This window comes from Amblyomma mixtum, chromosome 2 (assembly GCF_055824585.1).
Source record: "Amblyomma mixtum isolate Tamu chromosome 2, ASM5582458v1, whole genome shotgun sequence".
In the NCBI taxonomy this organism is placed as follows: domain Eukaryota; kingdom Metazoa; phylum Arthropoda; class Arachnida; order Ixodida; family Ixodidae; genus Amblyomma; species Amblyomma mixtum.
Window position 1 is genome coordinate 142341396 of NC_143013.1, and position 23427 is coordinate 142364822.

Here is a 23427-nt window from a genome sequence, read left to right on the forward strand (position 1 = left end):
TCGACTGGGACAACGCCGTCGCATTAGCTGAAAAGAAAAACGTGTCATGAAGGCTGCTGCGGCAATCATTCATCATTCAGGCACACCCTAACACTATAAATATAAGAAATAAAAATCTTCTAGCAATCTACTTACGTCGGGTTCTGCATACTGGAAGGACGAATGAACCTTGGCCACGTGAGCGAACCAGGAGAGCATAAGAGCTCCCCAAAGCCAAATTGTAACCTTTACATGGTCAGTGACCTTGAACTTGTTCAGTATAATGCCTGACCAGACAACTTTTGTAGAGCCGTAGACTTTAATATTAAGTTTCCGCTGCTGGTATAGGACTGGTCTAATGGGAGCAACCTTTGTCTTGCAGAAGGCTATGACTAGGGACAATAATAGTGCTGGCGTTGATGCAACAAAGAGAAGTGAGTATTAGTCGAACATCGCGCAGGGGAGAAGACGGAGCCGGAGAGGAGGCATAAAAGACAGGATGGACTGCCTACTATAAGCAGCCGGCAGTGATATTTGCTCAACTCGTGTCGCCACCTTTGGGCCACAAGTACTATCACCAGGTGGCCAAGGATGGCTCGGAATGTTAGTCGCTGCAGATTAGTTGCTACGTAAGCATATCCACGCAGTTCAGCTTAAATTACAAACCATTATTCACTTTGTTTGGCTCCCGTGACGCTTCTTTTGCTACGGATTCGAAGATGAAGAACGATCGCCAATGCTGCAGCGTAAGGGAGAGTCATAGTCCCGAAGGGTTGCCGGGCGCGAAATTAGACTTCTTCCTTTCGAGACCGTGGGAAAAATTTTCTCGTTCAGGACGACCGTACGTAAAGCGGCGCTGTACGCAGAACTGCGTCCACGTAATAGAAGACAAGCAAGTTATAAGATGATTAGAAAGGCAGACAAAAGACAGCATATTTTGGCACATTTTTCTAGTGATTTATCCTTGTCTTGTTTTCTGGGCCTCCTAGTTGTTTCACCACGCCCCAAATTTCCAAAACTTACTTGCGTTTAAATCTCCTCTTGTTTGTGACTTGCAATAGGAAGCTTCAAGCTGCCAACGTATCACGTCCATTGCTGCTTGCCTCTTTCGATCCCCCAGGGATCTTACAAAACACAATGTCGGTCATCGGACACTGGCGGCGAATCGGTCTGCAGAGGCAGATTGGTCCATATTAATCAGTACAAGCGCAAAAAGTATTCTCCTTATGTGCACTTTATTAAACGTTTCCTTACCTTATTTTGCTCTATCACACATGGCACAAGTTCTCGTATGCGCCGCTTGTTCTACGGAATACCGCGTGGTTTATTGCCGAACCGCCTTGGGCCCCACAGGAGGAGTAAAAACGGGATTTCAGAATTTTGGGAGTCAATCCGTGGCATACGGAACTGTAGTTTTACACCAAACACAGCAGGTTCGCCCCTTCTCTTGCCATCATTTCATGCTGCTGTAATGAGGACACCATAGCTTGCTGCTCAGAAATTCGACGTCTCGCTAATCAAGTAATTGAGAAAAGTCGAAAGTAAAAGTTTCTGTTAGTTTGGTGAAAACAGCCAAGTGCCGCACATATCGATTTGCACCTTTACGAAAAGCCGGTAACGCATGAGGGCTAACCTCCAAACAGGGCGGGCCCTCTGAAGAGGCACTGCCTTGACAACGGTCTTCATCATCGCCATCATCATAATTTATGCAGTCTTGAAGGACCTTATGTTATGACATCGCATGTATACAAGTGAAAACAAAGATCAAAATGTCATAACGAGCACTGGCCATCGGAAGAAATGAAACATAAGCGAGAGCAGTAAAACGACCGTGAAGAAAAATCTGGAGCGCACACAGGAAAAAAGGTATTAACAGTAGAAGAACACTAAGAAACTCTAGACTATCTTTTAATGCACGATAAAAAAGTTTTAAATCTTACAAATGCATTGTCAGGAGCTGTCCTAACTTAACCGGGTCTTTTTCAGTGATTATGGAATTATACAATTCCATAATACAGCCTGGCAGAAAGGATTTATTAAATGTGTTTTTCGTAATAGTGTCGGCGTTGTACACTCAAAGAGTTAACAAAGTGGCGTGAAGTGCGTAGCGGCGGATGCAAGAAAGAGTTTTTTAGCTCTGGAAAAAATGAAACAAAGTTGCAAAATTTGCGCCGAAGTTCCAGGAGCTGTAGGCCGAGTTGTGTCATAGTATTCGTCATGCTGCGGAGTCTGTCATACTGCGGCGGGATGAAACGGGTGGCGCGATTTTTAGTGGCCTTAAACTCATTGATTAGGTAACTCTGATAGAGATTGCAAATCGCCGTGGTGTATTCGAATATAGGACGAATGAAGGTTTCGCACCGATGTTTAGGAATGGAAAGGAGTGAAAGGGGAAGGTTCTTCAGATGAAACCAAGCGACTTGGAAGCATATGCACGAAGTTTTCCAATGTGCTCTGATAGGCCTAGTTTGTTGTTCACAATGATGCCAATATGGCGGTATGATTCTCCTTCTGAGAATGGTGTAGAATGTAATAAGTATGAATATGTGTGGCTGCTGCGCTTTGTTAATATGTGCATGAACTTAATTTTAGAGACGTTAAGAAGCATTACCCACGTGGAACATTAAGTGTCTGTTATATTTAGATCGCGTTGGAACCGCTACTGATCACAACCAGTACATATGTGACGATAAAGGCTGCCTTTGACTCGTTCTATTGGAACGGTGGTGTTGCAGGGAATATATTTAAAGATGGAGCATTTTATAGCCACTGTGGTGTTCTGGAACTCACTCAGGAATTTTTTATCGGCGTGATTTTTATTTCAGGTGATATCAAAGATTTAATTTTCGCTCGGTACTCTCCACATCAATTTTTTAACAGCGCGAAAAGACGACGACGTTTGCACACACAACAACACGAGCGCTGACTTTCAACTGAAAGTCAGCGCTTGTGTTGTTGTGTGTGTAAACGTCGTCGTCTTTTCGCGCTGTTAAAAAATGGATAACAACCAACTCTCCCAGCTTTCTGTTCTCCACATCACTGCAGTCTGTCCTTTACTCGAGTATTCAGGTGTTCATGCTCCCTTTGCGAATGCATAGTCGGCAGCAGCGCTTCTCGCGAGTTTTGTGCGAGCGTGTGTTTGTACGACGCGATGTGTGCGCATGGCGTAACGTGAATCGGTATTCGGGTGCGGCCAACACCTCCGCACCAAATTAAAAATGTATCGCCATCGATGTCGCCTTCGACTGTTCACTGCCCAGTTTCGTCCGCAGCTGGCATTTTTTTTTCCAAGATTCGTGTGATTTTGAACTTCAGTTAGTTGCGTATTAAACGAGACGTATTACAATTACTCTCTGAAGTTTGTTATCAGTCATTGTACTACGTGAAAATAAAAGTATCGCCGTGTCTTTCCTCGCCACTGCTTCGTACGATATTTTCGTTGAAGGAAATTCTAATGTAGATGCGGAAAAGGCACTGCATCGATGCTATAGAATTGCTCAAAGCGGAGGATTCTCACATTTAAAATTAAGGGACTGGTGCTCTTATACCCTTTTTCGTACTCGAAGCCCCTGAGGCCGCGCATACGATGTCGCTAGTGCGCGAAAAGTAGTGAGGAATGGGGGCTTAAATTTCTCTAACAGCCGTGTGCCTCCCCCATGCATAACCCTTGTTGCCGGAGCTTAGTCCAGTGGATTGCAGTTGCCTTTTTTTGTTTCTCAATAGTTTTCATTGGAAGCAGCCTCACAAAGCAAAGTACTCCTAGCTGTCGGTTATCAGAAAACACCAACAAAGCTCGATTATAATAGCCGTCCCTGCTTCGCTTTCAGATTAATTTGTGATTGGCATTCGTTATACGGTGACAGCCCAAGAAGAAAACCTAAAAAGAAAAATTGCCCTACCCTGAATTGCCCTAAATTTCAGGAACGCAGCAACTTTAGTTTTTGAAGCCTTAAGCCTGCATGCGCCACACAGTGTTTCCACAGAGTACGAAATGGTGCGGCCGATGGTGGTGGGGGTGCTCTCCTAACCGGAGTGGCATAAAGTGGGCTGGGTGCTTTTGCATGGCGGACAGTGCGCTGGGTATTGTGAGGGCAAGAAGGTGTGTTTGTGGTGGGGGTTAAGAAAAGAATTAATCTTGTGCAGGCGGTATACATATGGAGTGGAGTTAAAATTTTGTCTCGCGAAAAACAATAATCCCTCCGAAACCCCAGAGCGAAACGATCTTAACACTGGAGAGTCTTAGCACCGTCCAGCTGTCAATTACGGTAACTACGACTCCACAGCAAAATATGGCCTGGCAAGAATTGCAACACCAGCAACCCTATAGTTTGTCACCGTAGTGACCGAGTGCTTGTCCGGCTCTGCTAAAACTCTCTGTAAGCTCTGAAATCCCAAATCTATTTCATTTTTACTAGGAACAACTGAATGCAGAATTTAAGGCCGAATATGCAACCGAAAGCACTGTTTTCGGTTACAATGAGCAATCACTGAAATCAATTTGATGAAACGAACTCATCTTTGCGTGTCGGTCTGTAACACATTAGTACTCTCACTCTATCTTTTCCACATAAAGCTCCTTTAATATCCTTGAAGTGTGAGGAAATTGTACTCGAGCATTCTACGATTTCATTCCCGCCGTACGAAAATGATTTAGATTGGTGGTAACTTCACCAATAGTTCAAAAATAAACTAGACACGTCATTTTCCTAACAACGAGTGTCAGCAAATGTCTTCAAGTAAGGCGCTTTTGTGAATTTCTGCGCAATTGTACTCTTATCAACTTTGCCTTTCTTTCCCCACACGAAATGCAATAGATAGGGGGCCTGAATTGCGAGAATTAAAATGAAGTTGCTATAACAAACCTATTCGCAGTGCTCGGGTAAGAAAATGCGATTGCTAATTTTATTTCGTGTTCAAGGCTGCTGTAGTTTTTTTAGGTGTTCGGTACAGTGCTTGTATGCTTCACCTCACTTGTAAGCTTAATTGTTTACTTTAGGCGTTTATTTGCATGAAAAAAAATGTTTTCTCGGTGTCTAGTACATTTCTACTGACAGCAGGACATAAGCAGTAGTAAGAAAAATGTTAACTACCTATCAGCAAACGTTATTAAAATATGCTTGGCTTAGAGAATGTAGTTGCTAATCTTTATTTCCTGTTCAAAGCAGCTTGAGTTGGTGTGAAGTCTACCTCTACAGCACTTGATTATTTCAGGCGGTTATCCGCATGACCAAATATACTTCCTTGGTTGCCTTTATATTTTTAATATAGTACAAAGAAAGCAGTAGGAAAATGTATTAAAATAGAATATTCTCTGTTTCAAAGCGTTCTTTGCACATTAATTTCACTGCAAATGCATTTGCTAAGAATAATGTGGGAGGTTTTTTTTTTTTTGATTAAGCGAAATTGTTAGCTAGCTGCACCACATTTAACTATGCACTCAGTTAAGAGGTCGGCACGGTTATGCAAACAAGATAGTTTTAATCAACTTAAGCAGCATATATAGCTTGGTCATTTATTTCTCTAGATGTGTCATACTGCTTCAAGATTCTTAGTAGCTTTCTATTGACAAGAGCATATTCAAAGAAATAAAATTCTAGCACTTTTTATGAATGGAGGATAGAATGTAAAATTTATTTTCTAGCAACTTTCTACTGGCAGGGGCACATAAAAAGAAGTCAGTTTCTACCAACGTTGTTTTAACAGTTGTTTGTAGAATGTAGAAATTAACACATTGTTATTAGAGGTAATAGGAAGTTCACAAAAATTTTAAAGAAAGTTGATTTATTTATAAACTTAAAAAAAGGTATTACTGCACAAGATTGCCGTTAATAATCTTCAGAACTCCTGGCAGATCTGCAAACATTTTCTGGCGGTATTATGAGTACTCGCTGAGATTCACACGCTATCACTCACGGCGCATGAAGGTCGTACCCATCTTCAGATCCGGTAATCGTAACTCCCCTCTAGTCTCTTCCGATCTCTCTTATCACTTGCATCTGTAAACTATTTGAGCAGGTAAATCACGCTCAACTCACCAGTTTCTTGTAAGGGCATAACGTTACTATCAGCGATCAACACGGATTTCCTTAGGGTTACTTGTGCGAAACAGAAATAGCACGTAATCGCTTGATGTATTTTGCTGACGCCGGTTATCAAATCGCCACATTATATTTTTATTGTTCTAAACCCTTTGGCCCTCTTCATCATCACAGTCTTCTATTCAAACTGGCACATTTAAACATCCATCCTACTATCACCACATGGATTAGAAGTTTTATTTTATCCAAGGTCAGGTTTACCTGCGTTAATAATTTTAATTTGATTAATCAACGTGGCCTGTAGTGTCTGTTTGGGCATACAACTGATCCATTGCTCTTTTTAGTTTATGTTAACGATTTATCTGACACTCTATAACATCACGAGTTGGATTACTTGCAGATGACTGCAATATAGCATAACATGACTTACGACACTGACCTGTCTCTCCTTACAAGCTGATACCGACACGGTACAAGCGAGCGGCTAATCATGTCTCATCGCACTCAACGTCACTAAAATTAAAGTTTTGACTTTCACCAGTCCGTCTGATCTCATTCCTTCCGCGTGTCACCTGGATGGCATCATTACTGGGCCTACCGGTGCATATAAATATCTTGGAGCTCATTTTTCAAGCGGCCTTCCATGGAATCACCGTATTAACTTTACCTTTGCTTAGGCTTACCGCTTAGCTGCTCTTTTAAAATGAAATCTTAAACAAGCCCCTTCACGTCTGAAGAAACTTGCTTTATTAGAGCACCCATCAGCCATCATCCGGAACACACATTAGTCTCGTATTCATCATAAAAAAAAACGTGCAAAACACTACCTCGCCGCTAGCTTTCAAGTTTCTCACGTTTCCGTGGCTCAGTGGTTATGGCACTCGGCTGCTGACCAGGAAGACGCGCGTTCAATCCCGACCGCGATGGTCGAACTTCGACGGCGAGGTATTTGTAGAGGCCCGTGTACTGTGCGATGTAAGTGCATGGGTGGTCGAAATTTACGGAGCTCTTCACTACGGCTCCTCTCATAGCCTGAGTTGATTTGGGACGTTAAATCCCACAAACCACCTTTATGATCACCGCTTGCTTCACGCAGACTTCTTACAATCATCCTCAATCGTTTTCCTACACCTCGATCACCGTTTAGAACAAAGAGTGTTGCTAGCCGCACATAATTTAATAACGTCAATCATTCCACGCTCAGTGGTCAGTCGGACTAACCTACCATCTACCATTGTCGTTAAATTAAAAGCATGTAAACTTTGAAAATTGATCCGCTCTGACACAGGCAATTCAATTTTCTACAATTTTTCTGTAGTGCGATTTTTTCTTATTGCTGTATATAATAGTCCATATTAACAATTGAGTCTGCATTACTGGAAATGAAGGAGAGAATTCTTGAGAGTATTGAATATAAGCTTGCAACTCTAGGAATATTTTTAAATCTCTTTAAAGCATTTGATTCTGTAATCGCAATATTTTAATCAGGAAATTAAGTTGCTACGGGATAACAGGAATTGCACTAGAACTTTTTCAAAGGTACCTAAGCAACCGGCTCTAGTTCACCACTCAATAATGCAAGCTTCCACGTGCACCTTGCCACCCTTGGTGCTCTCCAAGGGTCTATTTTGGGACCAGTTGTGGTCCTGCTTTACAGAAATGACACAGTTAATTTGCCTCATACCGAGAACATTACAACTTATGCAGACGACACTAACATATTTTTCGCTGGTCAAGACTGTCAGGACCTAAAGAAAACGGCGAACGCCTCGCTACAAGAACTGTCCCTGTGGCTAGAATCAAATGAAATAACATTAAACATGCTTAAACAAAGTACATTCTATTTATAGCTAAAAATATGACTGTAGACAGTACGTTTTTCGTCACCTTTGAAGATAGTCGTCTCCCTCACAAAACCTGGATAAATGTTTGAGGCGTCATCTGTAAAGAGCAGCTTATATGGATTACCCACAGGGCATACATGCACCCTAAAATCACCTGATCGGTGGGTGTACTAACGAAATCTAGAAAACTGTTACCACGGAAGGTAAAATTAAAAATACATTATTCGCTTTATCGTTAATACATATATTATGGCTTAATTGCACACGGTACAACTGCCACCACAATCCAGAATAAAATTGTCACCTTGCAGAGGAGAGCTGTTCATGCGATAGCAAATTTTCCTTTTAGTAAGGGCTTCTCTCCCCTGTCTTTAAGACATAACATGTTAACCACACCGAAAAGCTGCAAGAAGGAATTGGCAATGTACATTAGAATATAGTTACAGCATATAACATGATTTTGAGCAACAATATCTCATTTCAAGTTGAGCCTATAAATTCCGACATCACAATTACTAAGCCTATAAGCCCCATACAAATTACGGTCAGAGCTGAACTATCAGATACTAAACCTATTAAAGCACACACCGCAGAATACGCAGAATAATAGATTTAGCCTATAAAAACAATACACTAAACAACTTTAAAAAAGCAGTTCATGCAATGCTGGCTTCCTGTAGGTGAACTACACAGACTCTCCTCTGTGATTTTTAACACCTTCGTTGGCTTCCCGTGCGCTGTATCTTCTTTGCTTCATCTGAGTGTATGTTCGTTGTGAGTTGCCTTCAGTGTTTCGTGCTTCTGCGCCGAATTCTGGAATGAATGGTGTTTGTTGCTTTTGTCGAATGCCTTTGTCCAGGACGACAGGCCCTCCTCAGGTGTTTGTAACACATTTAGCCTCTTTGTGTACAAACACCTGACGAGGGCCTGTCATGCACCAACACGCACTATAATTATTATTATTATATCGTGCGTTGATGCACATACAATAATAGCTTAAACCTATACTGCTATCGCATTGCATTTATGAGGCGCCTAGATATCTTGATAGTTCTGTTTTATATTTGCTTTCTTGCGAACTTATGCCCCCCTTTTTTATATTTCTTCCAAACAAGTATCCTAATCACTTGATTCCCGTTTGTTCACCTTGCCTTGTTTTTACAACCTTGTGTTGGCGCTACCATATTTGTTTCTGTTTTGAATTAAATTGAACTGAATTTAATTTCCCAGTGTCACTTGAGAAGGGCCGAGGATAAAAGCTGCGAGTGCAGTTTTACGTGTCCATCGACCCCTACAGAGCGTGGTAGCAGACAATGATGAAGGAAGTACGCACACAAAGATCGAAGGAAGCCAGTCACCCTTACAGTGTGGGGCAGCAAAAAAGAATAAAACTAAAACATGAAGAGAGATATCTACACAGACACACACACAAAAAAACATCACTGATGGAGTCGTTTCAATGTAATTGAAGGAGAGAGATCAGTGTTCACAGTGATTTGCGCGAAATTTCAGCTGTGTTTACATCAATAGCACTAAGTGTGCTCAACATACGCGACAATGTGTTTTTAATACTTTGTGTACCATTTGTAGTATGAAATGTTTCAGCATATCAGTGTTCAGGGTGTCTGCTGTGAATTTGCAAGGTGTTAATACGAAGGTCTGCTAAGTGGCGGGGGTGTTCGGCAATTTAACTAGGCCAGTTCTGTAGCAGTCAAGCAGTCTTAAGTGGTGAAAGTCAGAGATTACTATCGCATATTGATGGAAACGCTCACCTGTGTAGGTGAAAAAACTCTGATTACTTACTGCACGTAAAAAGTTTTCTGAACGAGAAAAATCCCGACCGCGGCGGCCGCGTTTCGATGGAGGCGAAACGCAGAAGGCGCCCTTTTGCGTGCGATGTCAGTGCACGTTAAAGATGACCAGGTGGTCGCAATTATACCGGAGACATCCACTACAGCACCTCTTTCCATTCTTTCCCTCCTACCTTCCTCCCTTGCCTTACGGCGTGCTTCAGGCGACCGCCGAGATATGTGAGACAGGTACTGCGCCATTTCCTTTCGTCAAAAACCAATTTGCCAATTTACCAATTTTAAGGAGATAAATCTTGTTGGTACGATTTATTTATTATGTATATTGAAATATTAGAGACTTTCGGTATAATGTCCTGCGTGATAGTAGACGGGAAATTACGTTAGCGTACCGTAAGCAACTTATCCCCACTGACGGTTTTAGTATAGCGTTCCGAAAACGTTAAACACAATCTACAATACAATGAGACAGAAAGGGCCACTAAATTGGTCGCCAGAGCCTCTAGTTTGCCAAAACAAATTGCATATTTGAGTCTTCGACAGCTTAATGATAGAGTAACGCGTATTTCCGCGCAGCAAAATGGTCAAGAAAATGCTTCGTCATTTAAAAATCTGCGAAATAAGGCGCGTAAACACTGTGTTGCCATCTAATTACAAAAAGTCTAAGTAAAAACCAGTCGAGCGTGATTATTTTTTCATCTTATCGTACACAATGCTCAAAATAGTAATGCAGAATTTACTAATAATTGCAGTATTAAATTACTGAAGTGCATAAAACACGGTGGGAAAGCTCGAAACCAATTTCTTTTTAGTTACGAGCAGTTTTAGACGGCCCCAGCGCAAAGGGAGGCCCCTTTAGGGCTTGCATTCTATAAAACCGAGAGTTTATCTCAAGAACTTGGCTGAATTACCGCCTAAATTTTTTTTTCAAAGCAAGGTGAGTCATAGCGGAAGGCAACAGCAGCAGTAGTTACCGGCAAACGCGGCGACCGGAGCCACAAGGACGGCTTATTCGGCTAAAGCAGGCGACTCTCACTTGGTGCCCGAGCCGGAAGCCGCGCACAAGCAGTTTGGTCTTTGAAGCCTCCTCTGCTGCCCCTCTATGTCTGGCGCTCCTCTCCAACTCCGCCATTTCCCGACATATGTATTGCCCCACCAATTATGTAATACCCTCCTTCGAAGGCCCTTGGGGGTAATTTGAATAAATAAATAAACGAGTAAATCATAAAAGCACTGAACGTGAAAAGTGATCCGCTGCGGTTGAAGATGTGTCGATAAGTGGAACACTGCTCCTCTGGAAGTAGCCTTTCATGATGGTGCTTGTCAAGTTATTTGAATCCATTCATTGCACCTTTAAAGGAACCTAATGGCAGTGCTCAATGGGAGAAACAGAGAAGTGCAAACCGCGTAAGTTTAAATCTGCGCAGCCTCAGCCGACAAGTATATATGTACCTACCTGAAGACTAAAATTTTTATAAACCTCGTGGCGCCGCAATACCAGCGGCACCAAAGCCACTGCTTATTACCTGGTTAATGACTGCTCATGTAGGAGAGTGCCTACATTAATGTAACCAGGAAAGGGTACAGCGCAAAGTAGACGGGACTAAAGGAGCTGACACACGCAGGCGCTGACTTAATCTATTGGTTTTATTGCTATGATGGCACAATAAATAGCAGAACCTAAGCACAGTAAACATGTGGCATGGCATCGCTGATTGACTACGTCAACAAAGAGGAAGAAGGAAAGAGGTAAAACCAGCACCAGTCACTTAGACGCTGAGATAATCAAATTTCTTTTTGAGTGAGCGCAAGAGATGCTTCGTCACGCAGTTTTCTTCCTCCTGATGAATCAAGAACGCTTTAACTATTTCCCGCGTGCGCTGGTCTCTATCGTTGTACAAAATGGTTGTCCTGCTGAAAGATGGGGTGGAGTTGCACTCAAGCCAATGTAAAGCAAGACTAGTTTTGGGGGGTGATATATATATATATATATATATATATATATATATATATATATATATATATATATATATATATATATATATATATATATATATATATATATATATATTGTAATGGGGTGACACGCACAGTCAGCATGGACGGCCACAGTCCTTGTTCCAGCGGTGCTGCTCAGCAGGCCAGCGTTCGGAAGCGCAAAACCCGAACTTCGTCTGCGTCGACTTCCTTCTTCCTCTTCTTCCTCGGCGCTGGCTGCTGGGGCATCAAACCCCAACTCACTTGCTTACAATACCCCCGGGGTGAAAAGGCGCCATCCTGGCGGCCTAAGGGCTCGAGACGATAGCTGGATCGTAGTACGGCTTCAGGCGGTCTAAGTGCACAATTTCACGGTCACGGCGGCGATGATCAGACGAAGGCGTGATGGGCTCCACGAGATAGTTAACTGGCGATGTCTGCTGAACAACGCGATAGGGGCCTTAGTATTTGCTCAGCAGTTTTGTAGACAGTCCTGAGCTGGAGGAGGGCACCCAAAGCCAAACGAAGGATTCAGGAAGATAGGATGGCGGCAGACCGGCAGAAGTGGCGCGGGCGCTTTTCTGACGGTGCTTTTCGTGAGAAGTAAAGGAACGGGAGAGTTGACGGCATTCTTCATCATGCGCAGCGGCCTGAGAGACGGTTGTGAATTCGGACGAATCGGGGTGGTAAGGGAGTATGGTGTTCATCATGGAGGAAGGCTCGCGTCCGTAGAGAAGCAAATACGGGGAAAAACCAGTAGTAGCTTGTGTTGCAGAGTTGTAAGCGTAGGTAACGAAAGGTAGAATGCAGTCCCAGTCGGAGTGATCGGCAGAAATGTACTTGGCAATCATATCGCCGAGGGTCCGGTTAAAGCGCTCAATCATGCCGTTCGTCTGCGGATGGTACGCAGACGTCGTACGATGAACGGTACGACACTCCCGAAGAAGGGCTTCCACGACGCCGGATAAGAAGACGCGACCCCGATCGCTGAGCAATTCCTGAGGCGCACCGTGACGGACAATGATGTTCTGAAGTATGAAACCGGCTACCTCGGAGGCGATCGCAGCTGGTAACGGGGCAGTTTCCACATAGCGCGTGAGATGATCACTGGCGACGATGATCCAGCGGTGCTCTGCGGCAGTGCTGGGAAGTGGGCCATAAAGGTCAATTCCAACACGGTCGAATGGCCGGGCTGGACAGGGCAACGGTTGCAGCGGAGTAGGTGAGTGCGATGGTGGGTTCTTGCGACATGGGCATTCCAGGCAAGAGCGTATGTACTGGCGGACAAAACGGTACATACCCCGCCATTAACACCGAAGGCGCAAGCGGGTAAAAGTTTTCAGCCGACCAGTATGAGCACATTGCGGGTCGTCGTGAGAACGTACAAATGGTGGAGCGGAGATGCCTTGGAATCGCGAGCAGCCATTTGCGACCATCGGAGAGGTAGTTCCGACGGTACAGCAGCTGGTCACGCACGAGAAACTGATGGGCTTGACGACGGAGCGCTCTAGAAGGGAGGCGCTCTGAGCGGTTGGCTAAGAAATCCAGAAGAGAAGTAATCCAAGGATCCTTGCGCTGCTCAGAAGCCATATCAGTAGTGTCAAGAGAAGGTGTGAGGCCGGAAATAGATGGTGGGTCAGGATCAGAGGTCACAGGGGAGTGCGAGAGAGCGTCGGCATTGGAGTGTTTACGACCGGAACGATAAATGGCCAGAATGTCATAATCTTGTAAACGAAGAGCCCAACGAGCGAGGCGGCCAGATGGCTCTGAGTGAAGACAGCCAGCAAAGGGCATGATGATCTGTAATGACATCGAACGGGCGGCCATATAAGTCAGGACTAAAGTTTGAGATTGCCCAAATAATCGGCAAACATTCTTTTTTTGTGATAGAATAATTAGTCTCCGCTTTTGTGAGTGTACGGCTGGCGTAAGCAACGACGTACTCATAGAAACCAGGTTTTCGCTGAGCTAGAACGGCACCGAGACCAATGCCACTGGCGTCCGTGTGGAGTTCTATAGGCGCGAAAGGGTCGAAATGGCGCAAGATCGGAGGAGAAGTGAGAAGCTGGCGCAGGGTTGCAAAAGCTTCCTCGCATGCAGTAGACCAAGCCGACAAGTCGTGGCTACCAGCGAGAAGTTGGGTCGGCGGGGCGATAACGGCAGCAAAATTCTTGACGAACCAGCGAAAGTAGGAGCAATGTCCAAAAAAGCTTCTGAGTTCTTTCAGGGATGTGGGCTTCGGGAGATCAGCAACTGCGCGGAGCTTGGCAGTGTCCGGGAGTACACCATCTCTGGACACGACGTGGCATAGAATAGTGAGCTGTCGGGCGCCGAAGCGGCACTTTTTCAAGTTCAGCTGCAGGCCAGCGTCACTGAGCCAGCGAAGAACGCCCTCCAGGCGGAGAAAATGAGAAGGAAAATCCTTGGAGAAGATGACAACATCGTCCAAGTAGCAGAGGCATGTCTGCCATTTAAGCCCACGGAGGATGTTGTTCATCATAAGCTCAAAAGTGGCAGGCGCGTTGCAGAGACTGAAGGGCATCACATTAAATTCTTACAGCCCATCAGGTGTGATGAAAGCTGTTTTCGGGCGACCGACGTCGGCCATCGGCACCTGCCAGTACCCAGAGCGCAGATCAAACGAAGAAAAGTACTCCGGTCCCTGCAGGCAATCCAGCGCGTCATCTACACGAGGCAGGGGGTAGATGTCCTACCGAGTAGTTTTGTTTAGCCGGCGGTAGTCTACGCAGAATCTAACAGAGCCGTCCTTTTTCTTCACGAGCACGACCGGAGAAGCCCACGGGCTGTGAGAGGGCTGGATCACGCCGCGGTGTAGCATCTCGATCACCTGTTCATCTATGATTCGGCGCTCGGCGGAGGAGACGCGTTAAGGGCGTTGGCGCAAGGGTCCATGGGTGCCAGTGTCGATATGGTGGCGAACCGCTGCTGCACGACCCAATGGTGCTTGAGGAGTGTCGAAGGATGCGCGGAAGCGCTGCAGCAAAGCGATGAGCTGGGCGCGGTGGTGAGGTGGTAAAGCGGCATCGACAGAATGGGAAAACATATCCGGGGAGGACGGGTCGGCGACGTCGGCAGGAGGAGTGAGGGCGTTGATGTCATGGGCGCCAGGGTCATCAAGCACAGGAGAAGCGTCGTCGAGATCGATGACATCAACTGTGCCAAGTGATTCTCCCCTGTGTAAGGTGGTGGGGAAAGCCAATGGGTTCGCGACGTACAGGGTGCCACAACCACCAGAAAGTATGAGCACGGCATGAGGCAACATGACAGATTTGCGGTGCGCACAAAGAGGAGAGGGTGAATAAAAGACAGTAGCGTCAGAGAGGGCAGCACAAGTCAGCGGCACGAGAACAGAAGAGAAAGCTGGCATGTCGACGTCGTCAACGGCGAGAATAGGCGCGGCGGTAACACGGGAGGCGTACAGAAGAGCATCACACAGCGGCGACAAATCAATTTGAGCACGTGCACAGTCAATGATTGCGTGATGCGCGGACAGAAAGTCCCACCCGAGGATGATGTCATGACAGGAGCGGGTGAGAACGAAGAACTGAATGGTGTAGGAGGGGCCTTGGATGACGAGGTGGGCAGTGTACGCTGCCAGAGGACGAATGGGATCAGCGCTAGCGGTGCGAAGCGCAAGGTCAGGAAGCGGCGTCATCATTTTTTTTAGTTTGCGGCACAAATTGCGGCTAATGATGGACACGGCAGCACCAGTGTCAATAAGCGCGTCAGCAGCAGCACCTTCAACGATCACTTCAATAAGGTTCATGGGAGCGGTGATAGGGCTTGAGACGGTCGTTGACGGAGCAGTTCTTGCCTCCGGAACTGCGGCGCCTAGTTTTCCGCTTGGAGGGGTGGTGACCGGCGGCGCATAGGAGAGAGCGAACGGCGTCGGAGAGACGGCGACCGAAGGCCTCGGTTAGGAGTCCGAGCGAGACGGAGAGGGATTCTGAGGAGGCAGAGCAGAAGAGACAGGTACGGAAGGCAACGGAACGTCGTACGTCGGCGGGCGGCCGCAGTCGTGAGAACCGGATCCGCGCGGGCGGCACCAGCGGGCCACATGACCAGCGAGACCGCAGGCATAGCAAATCTGGCGGTTATCTGGGGTGCGCCCCGTATTCATAGGGCGGGTACCGGTGCGAGGCATACGATGGTGAGTGAGTGGCAGTGCAGGGGTGAGCTGCCGCTGAGGGTACACGGTGGCAGATGGCGTATAAGCAGGCACAACCGGCTGAGATCGTGGCCGGGCGACTGCTACAGCATATGTCAGCGGTGCAGTAATCAGAGGGGGTGGATCAGTGGGTGGCAGGACCTCAGCTACCTGCTCCTGGATGACACGCTGAACAGAAGGCGACAGCGATGGCGTTGGGGCGGGTTGGGCCGGGGTGTTGGACGTCGTGGTAGAGCCTGGTAGTCTGGGCATCGTGGCTAGCTCCAGGAGAAGAGCAGGCCGGACCTCCACCAAGTGTCATGGGGCGACGCGCACAGTTAGTATGGACGGCCACAGTCGTTGTTCCAGCGGTACTGCTCAGCAGGCCAGCGTTCGGAAGCGCAAACCCGAACTTCGTCAGCTTCGGCTTCCTTCTTCCTTCTCTCCTTTGTCGGCGCAAGTTGCTGGGGCATCAAACCCCAACTCTCTTGCTTACAGAACATGTAATCTATTACAGGAGGTATTCCGGGGCCTGAAATGAGAACAGTTGGGGATAAAGCTAATGGAGAATACCTAAGTAATTTGCGATTCGCTGATGACATTGCCTTGATAAGTCCTTCAGGATATGAACTGCAAAGCATGATCAATGAACTAGACAGGGAGAGCAGAACGGTGGGGCTAAAAATTAACTAGCAGAAAACCAAAGTAATGTTCAACAGCGTAGCAAGGAAACAGCAGTTCACTGTTGGTAGGCAGGTGCTGGAAGTAGTAAGAGAATATGTCTATTTAGGGCAGGTCGTGTCAGCTGATCTGGATCATGAGAGGGAAATAACTCGAAGAATAAGAATGGGGTGGAGCGTATATTGCTGGTTCTCTCAAATCATTAATGGCAGTTTACCAATATTCCTCAAGAGAAAAGTATTCAGCAGCTGTATCTTACCGGTAATCATCTATGGGGCAGAAACGTGCAGGTTAACAAAGAGGGTTCGGCTTAAGTTAAGGACAAAGCAGCGAGCAATGAAAAAAAAAATGATAGGTGCAATGTTAAGAGATTGGAAGAGGGCGGAGTGGGTGAGGGAACAAACGCGGGTTAATGATATCCTAGTTGAAATCAAGAGGAAGAAATGGGCTTGGGCAGGGCATGTAATGCGAAGGCAAGATAACCGCTGGTCCTTAAGGGTAATGGAGTGGATTCCAAGAGAAGGGAAACGTAGCAGGCGATGGCAGAAAGTTAGGTGGGCGGATGAGATTAAGAAGTTTGCTTTGATACGTTGGCCGCAACTGGCAAACGACAGGGTTAATTGGAGAGACATGGGAGAAGCCTCTGCCCTGCAGTGGGTGTAGTCAGGCTGATGATGATGATGTTCGGAAGGTTACTTGCGAAAGGTAAGATGAGATTGGAGGGCTGGTCGTTTGGGGTTGCTGACCCAGGCTCATTAAAGAGTTCATTATGATTTATTGTTTCAGCCTTTCTAATGCCGTCATCAATAATGGAGGGCAGATAGCGCTGATGTTGCACAACCGCCCGCATACCATTAGTATTTTCCACAAAGTCCACCGAACGTGAGCAGATTCGCTTGAACCTGATGGCCTGGGAGTATGGAATTGAAATTTTGCTTTGGCGTGGGTGACAGCTATTGAAATGAAGTTACTGCTGTCGGTAAGTTGGGTTTCAGTATACAGTGGTGATTAAGGTACCCTCCTCTATTAGAATTAAGACGTCGAGAAAGCTAATCTGATTGGTGGAGTACATGTGGGTGAAGCTAATGTTTTGATGTACGTTGTTGAAGGAGATAATAAATTGGATGAATTGGTCCTCGGTTTCTGTCCATATTGTTACAGCCGGGCGGCGCGGACCAGGTACTCACGGCGGACGTTCACGGCAGGCGAAGGACGCCGAGGCTCCGGGACCAGGATGGCGATGAAGAGACCCCCGCAGCTCCACCAAATGTTACGTGGCGGCCCGCAGAAGAATTATGCGTGATGAACGATGGATAAGAGATGATTTAATGGCTGCTGGCCTAGCGCGCGTCCCGCGCCACTGCCAGCTTCGTCTTCTTCTTAAGAATACCATGAATATGTCATATAGGAAGCGTTTGTAGAAAGCCGGTTTTATAGGATATGAATTAAGAAAATGGGATTCAATGCTATGCATGAATATGTTGGCATAATTTGGTGCCATTTTTGTGCGTATAGCTGCACCACTCTGGTGCAGATAATAAGAGCTGTTGAATGCTAATGATTTGAATTTCAGGACGAGATTCGTAAGTGCTTTGGCCAGGCGAGTCTCGAGCTTTGTATTGTTCATAGGATGTGCCAGAGCTCGGATTCCGTCATCATGCGGGATGTTAGTGTACAGCGAAACCACGTCAAGGGGAACTACGAGAGCGCCTCTTGAAGGAGTAAATTAAGATAATTCTCTTATGAAGTGATTAGTATCACGTATGTAAGGTGCATGTTTTCGAGGGATATGTTTGATGAGGGAATTAATGTAGCTAGAGATCGGTTCTGTCCGTTTGCCGATGCCATAAACTATTGACCGACCAGGATGGTTTTGTTTGTGTATATTTGGGAGCATGTAGAACCAACCTGGAGACGGATTCATTGTCTTCAACGCCGTACCTACTCAAGCGGGCATTTCGCCATCATCGGTAAGCTGTTCTAAATCATAGCAAAAAGGTTTACAGGAAATATGACTATAAATATTAAGGAAATATTCACGCAATATTCAGAGGCCCCAATTGAGAACAGTTGGCGATGAGGGTTAATTGAGAACACCTTAGTAATCTGCAATCCGATGATGATATTGCCTCGCAAAGCATGATGAATGTGTTAGGTAGGTAAAGGAGAAAAAATGTTGGCATAAATATTCACATGAAGAAAACTAAAACAATGTCCCACAGTCTAGTTACACAACAGCATTTTCTAGTGAATACTGAGGCGCTTTAAGTGGTAGAGGAATCTGTTTTGTGTAAGTATTGGCCGCAGATAAAAACCACGAAATTGAAATAAACAGAAGAATACCAACGCGGCGCAGCGTATTTCTCAGGTCCTAACCGATCATGAATGACAGGTTGCCAATACTCCTACATTAGAAAGGATATAATAGCTGTATATTAGCGGTACTAGCTATAGGGCTGAAGAATGGAGCCTGCAGAAAAGTGTTCAAGTTAAACTGTGGACAATGCAGCGATCTTTGGAAAGAAAAATGATAGATGTAAGCTTGATAAATACGAAGAGTCTAAGGTGGATAAGGAAACATATGCACGTTAACGACATCCTACAAAAATTAAAGAGGACGAAATGGGCATGTGCCAATCATGTAGTGTAAAGGCACGGTAATTGATTCCAGTTAAATGTGACGGAATAGATTAGAAAAGAACGCAAGCTGGGTAGGAGGCAGCGGAAAGTTCGGCGCGCGGATGAGATTGAGAAGCTTGCGGGGATAAGGTGCCCGCAGCCGGCACAGGACATGAGAAAGGCGCTTGCCGCGTAGTGGGTGTTGTCGGTCTGATGATAATTTGAAATATAAGCTCACAGTTTCTCAAAAAAGTTGCGATAAATTGTCTGCGAAACTAAATAGCGGCCAAAGTCGTTGTACGCCAAATGTTCGCAGAGGGCATTGCTATATATGAGAGCGACTTGGCATTCGTCCAAAAACGTGCACATCCAACTGTACGCTGCAGAAAAAAACGCCGAACTTCTCTCTGTTGTGACACGCGTGTTTTGCTCACAAGAGATGATCCTCACAAAGCCTTAAGGTACGTCGCCATCTTTGAAAAATCGTTTTTTGTAAAAATGACATTTTTTTCTTTTTTATATTTCAAGAATCCCAAAGCATTCAGAAATTTTTTGCAGCAAGAATAATGTTCGTATCTTATTTTGTTCAAAAGTTATAGCCAACTTTCGAACAGGTGGTGAAAAGCTCTGAAACCGAAACTGATGTGGTTTGGTAACAGAAAATGATAACTCAGCGATAATCAGTGGCGTATATTGAAAATTTTCTGTTTTGTTTAGTCTGATATGTAAAAGATTATTCAAAGGCAATTTGTAAGCCTTCCTTTTTTTTAAACATTGCTTTAAATTTCCGGAAGGGAGATGCAAGACGCTACAAGCGTCTCAGTTGTTTACTTTGCGCGCACTTCACGCTATCGCTTTGAATGCTACCGGATTCGTCCTTCAATGATGGCAGCAGAAGTTCAGCAGATATTTTGAGGGAAGCAGGCATCGCATCTGGCCACTACACTCTCGTAGCATGTTGCCCCAGTGACCATTACCGTGTGATGAAGGCCTAGCGTCATTCAACGGGCGGGGCAAAACATCTCCGTAAGAAAAGACGGGCAGCAACAAATGTCAAAAGAGAGCTCGTGTCAGCTAAGGAGGGCTCTATCTATGAACCTGGAGGATTTTAACTTCCTAGGGCATGATTATCTTGTTTCTACAAGGATTAAAAAACTTTAATCTTGTTTTCCTCAAAACTTTATTTCTCGCACTTTTGTGTCACGCAAACAGTGATAACTTCCAAATGCATAAATATTTTTCAATGAAACTTGGCACGTTCGTTCCTTTGTTACTCGCCTGTGAAATGAACTAGAATAAATGAAATCAAATGGTGAGTTTTGATATAATCATGTTTTATGGCAAGGAATGTAGGCAAAAATGACACATTTTTTTGTTTTCTTTAGCATTTTTGCTATAACTTTTTTTCTTAATTATCGGATGGCAAAGATCCTAGTTGGATGCACAGCATGGTTAGTTGGCGAACGCTGTGCCGAAAAGTTTGCGATTCCTGCTCTTCATTCACCAGCTATGAATGTTTGCATAATAGCCATGTTTGGGAATAATGAATGCCAGCATGGCTTTTTTCACTCTTTCGTGCTTTCGAATATCATTTAAAATGGTGCTTTATAGAGTAAATGTGAAATAAAAATTTAATGGTCAAATTTTTGAAAAATTTTGAAAAAGGCAGCTTTATACCTTAACTCAGTTCCGGCAGAAATACATGAGAGTTCACCAGGAATGCAAAAGCGTAGTTTCGTGGCACGCAGGGTCACCTTGCTTTTTGCGCACAAAGATTTTTCTATAGGCCTTGCAAGCGAATTCGCAACTGTTGTCTTTGGCCCATTCCTTTCTAGCCTGCAGCAGCTGTCTAGCTCTACGGCTTAAATTCTCAAACAAAAGTAAATATTGTGAGTCCAGCCACTGAAGACAACTTTTCTGCCACAATCATTCTCCCCCTATCTTCCTCCCTCTCAAATCGAAATGGAATGGCCGGTAGTTTGTTCCGTTTTGCAGGACAACTGTGGCGAGTCTCCAGGTCGCGAGCACTGACTTCAGTTACCTTCACCAATTTAGCAATTACGTTAACCTTACTGACAATGTTCTCGCGTTCCGTGACATCAACATCTTGTATCTCCATGTTCATTTCCCATTTCTAATTTCCATGCTGTTAAATCAATGCTGGCCTTGGGAAATTAGTCGTTCGGCCCTGCACCTTCAACTTGCTCCAATGGTTACCTGAGCTGCGGAATTTCTTTGACCGGGTTATGAACGCACTTCAAGATTTCATCAAAGTGGTCTCAAATCAACTGAACACTTTGTTAAATGTGATAGACCTATTCTCTCAGTAGCAATAAACCGTCGAGCTTCCGGCTGAGTTTTGCGAAGGGCTAAGCGATATCGAAGGTCCGATCAAAGGCTCTAATCAGTGAACCAGTACGTGATTACCGTATAGTACACGTAGGGCAAATCAGCGCTTTCCGCGCAATGGTAGCCATGGTTTATCATAACTACTCAGAAATTCCAGAACAAACTGTCGCAAGGCACGGGAAGTGGCACTGAAATCAAATGACATCATATCGAATTTCATCTCAGCATTAGTACAATGTTGATGCCTCCCTGAGAAAAAAACTGTGCACACAGGTTGACTAGGCCAGAAGCTATATTCGCACCAGCGACTTGACATAGACAGAAGAATGGTTCAAATGCAGGCGAAATTTACAATAAAATATATGCGCTCCATTAGTCAACAAATGTTGCGCTACAAAAGCAAGGAAAGAAAGTGCATATCAATAAAACTGGTTTACAAAGAAATGGCATTTTTAAAGTGTCGTGCATTGTAATCCAGGGGAAAAGGCAGACAATGTAACACATGCACTTCGCATATTAATTGACACAAATAGAAACCCAAGTATAAGAAATCGACCTAGTAACAAATATGCCGCGCAATGCTCAGTGAATGACGTTAATAGAAGCAGTAAAATGTCTTTTCAGGTTATTTAGAACAAACAGTACACTGTACGTTACTATTTGCAGAACAGAATTTGTGCGCGGCCGCGACACAAACCATTCCTCACATTACCGGACTCGATATGTGTGAGTATCACACAAACGTATGCCTACGATTTTGAGTGGTAAGCGGTCTGTGTGCGTACAAACCTATAAAGCTGAGAAAAGGCTTCGAAGGGGAAACTGAAGACGCTACATTTTATACATGACTGAACAACAAACAAAACAATGCACTACACATTCACAAAGATAACGCTACAGGAAACACCGCAGTCCCGCCACACTAATGGTCCTCACGCGTAATCCGCAAAGCCACATCCATACAGGCTTGCTACCAAACGTGGGTGGTCCACATGCTACTTCGGACGCGGAGTATGGACAAAAACCCAGGCGGTACCTTGTTTCAAGAGGCGCCGCTGTTTTACGAGAGGAGTTTAGAAGAATGACAATTTGGGCTAGTTGGTGCTTTATTTGAGACAGAAATGGTAATAGCGCTACAGCAAGACGTACATAAGAAAGACTGACACAGGACATGCGCTAACTTCATCTGAGTTTGTTTACTGCAAAGCCAGCAAATATGTAGAAAATTTAAGGCTTGCGCAAAAAACAGGTACAACAGGCATCAACAAAATCGTTCAAGATATGATATCTCAGTCTTGAAAAGGCAGACCGAAGTATCACTTACGCAATCTAATCCCTTCTTTTTGATGTGGAATGCTTTCAAAAGCTCCCGCCCCTTCATATCTCCACTCCTGCCGAGAATCTTTGTCCCGAAGCCGTGGCTCACACTTCTTGCATTGCTGGCATCGTCCTTAGCCAACACCTGTTCATGGATCTATATAATAAAAGGAGGGAATTTATTAAGGAGGATTATTTTCCTAGGCTAGGCCACAGTAGCGAAATAAAACAAATATGCAAATGGTAAAAACCTTCGCGAGATAGAAGTAATAGCAAAGCAGTACAAATCACACAACTCCACAAAAGCCAAAGGCAAAATAAATGTCGTATATCCATGTCCAGGATCTTTGGACAGCAGCTTTAGTCCAGAAGCAAACTGTGGAAAACTCACCTAGTGCTGATGGTAGGCCAGACAATGAGTAATACAGCGAAAGAAGGCTTGAAAAAGAAACTGCTTGTTCGGCTGACCTGCGCCTACCATCAACTGAATGACTGGGTGGTGGCGAAAGCAACAAGCGTGCTCGGCGTTCGTGGAACAGAATGCCTGCCGTTCTCGGCTGTGTCCAGTTCAAAGCCAACTGCCAACCTTAGAGATACGGCGAGCAAAGAAAACAAAACAGTCTGGAACAACGTAGAATTGGCTCCGC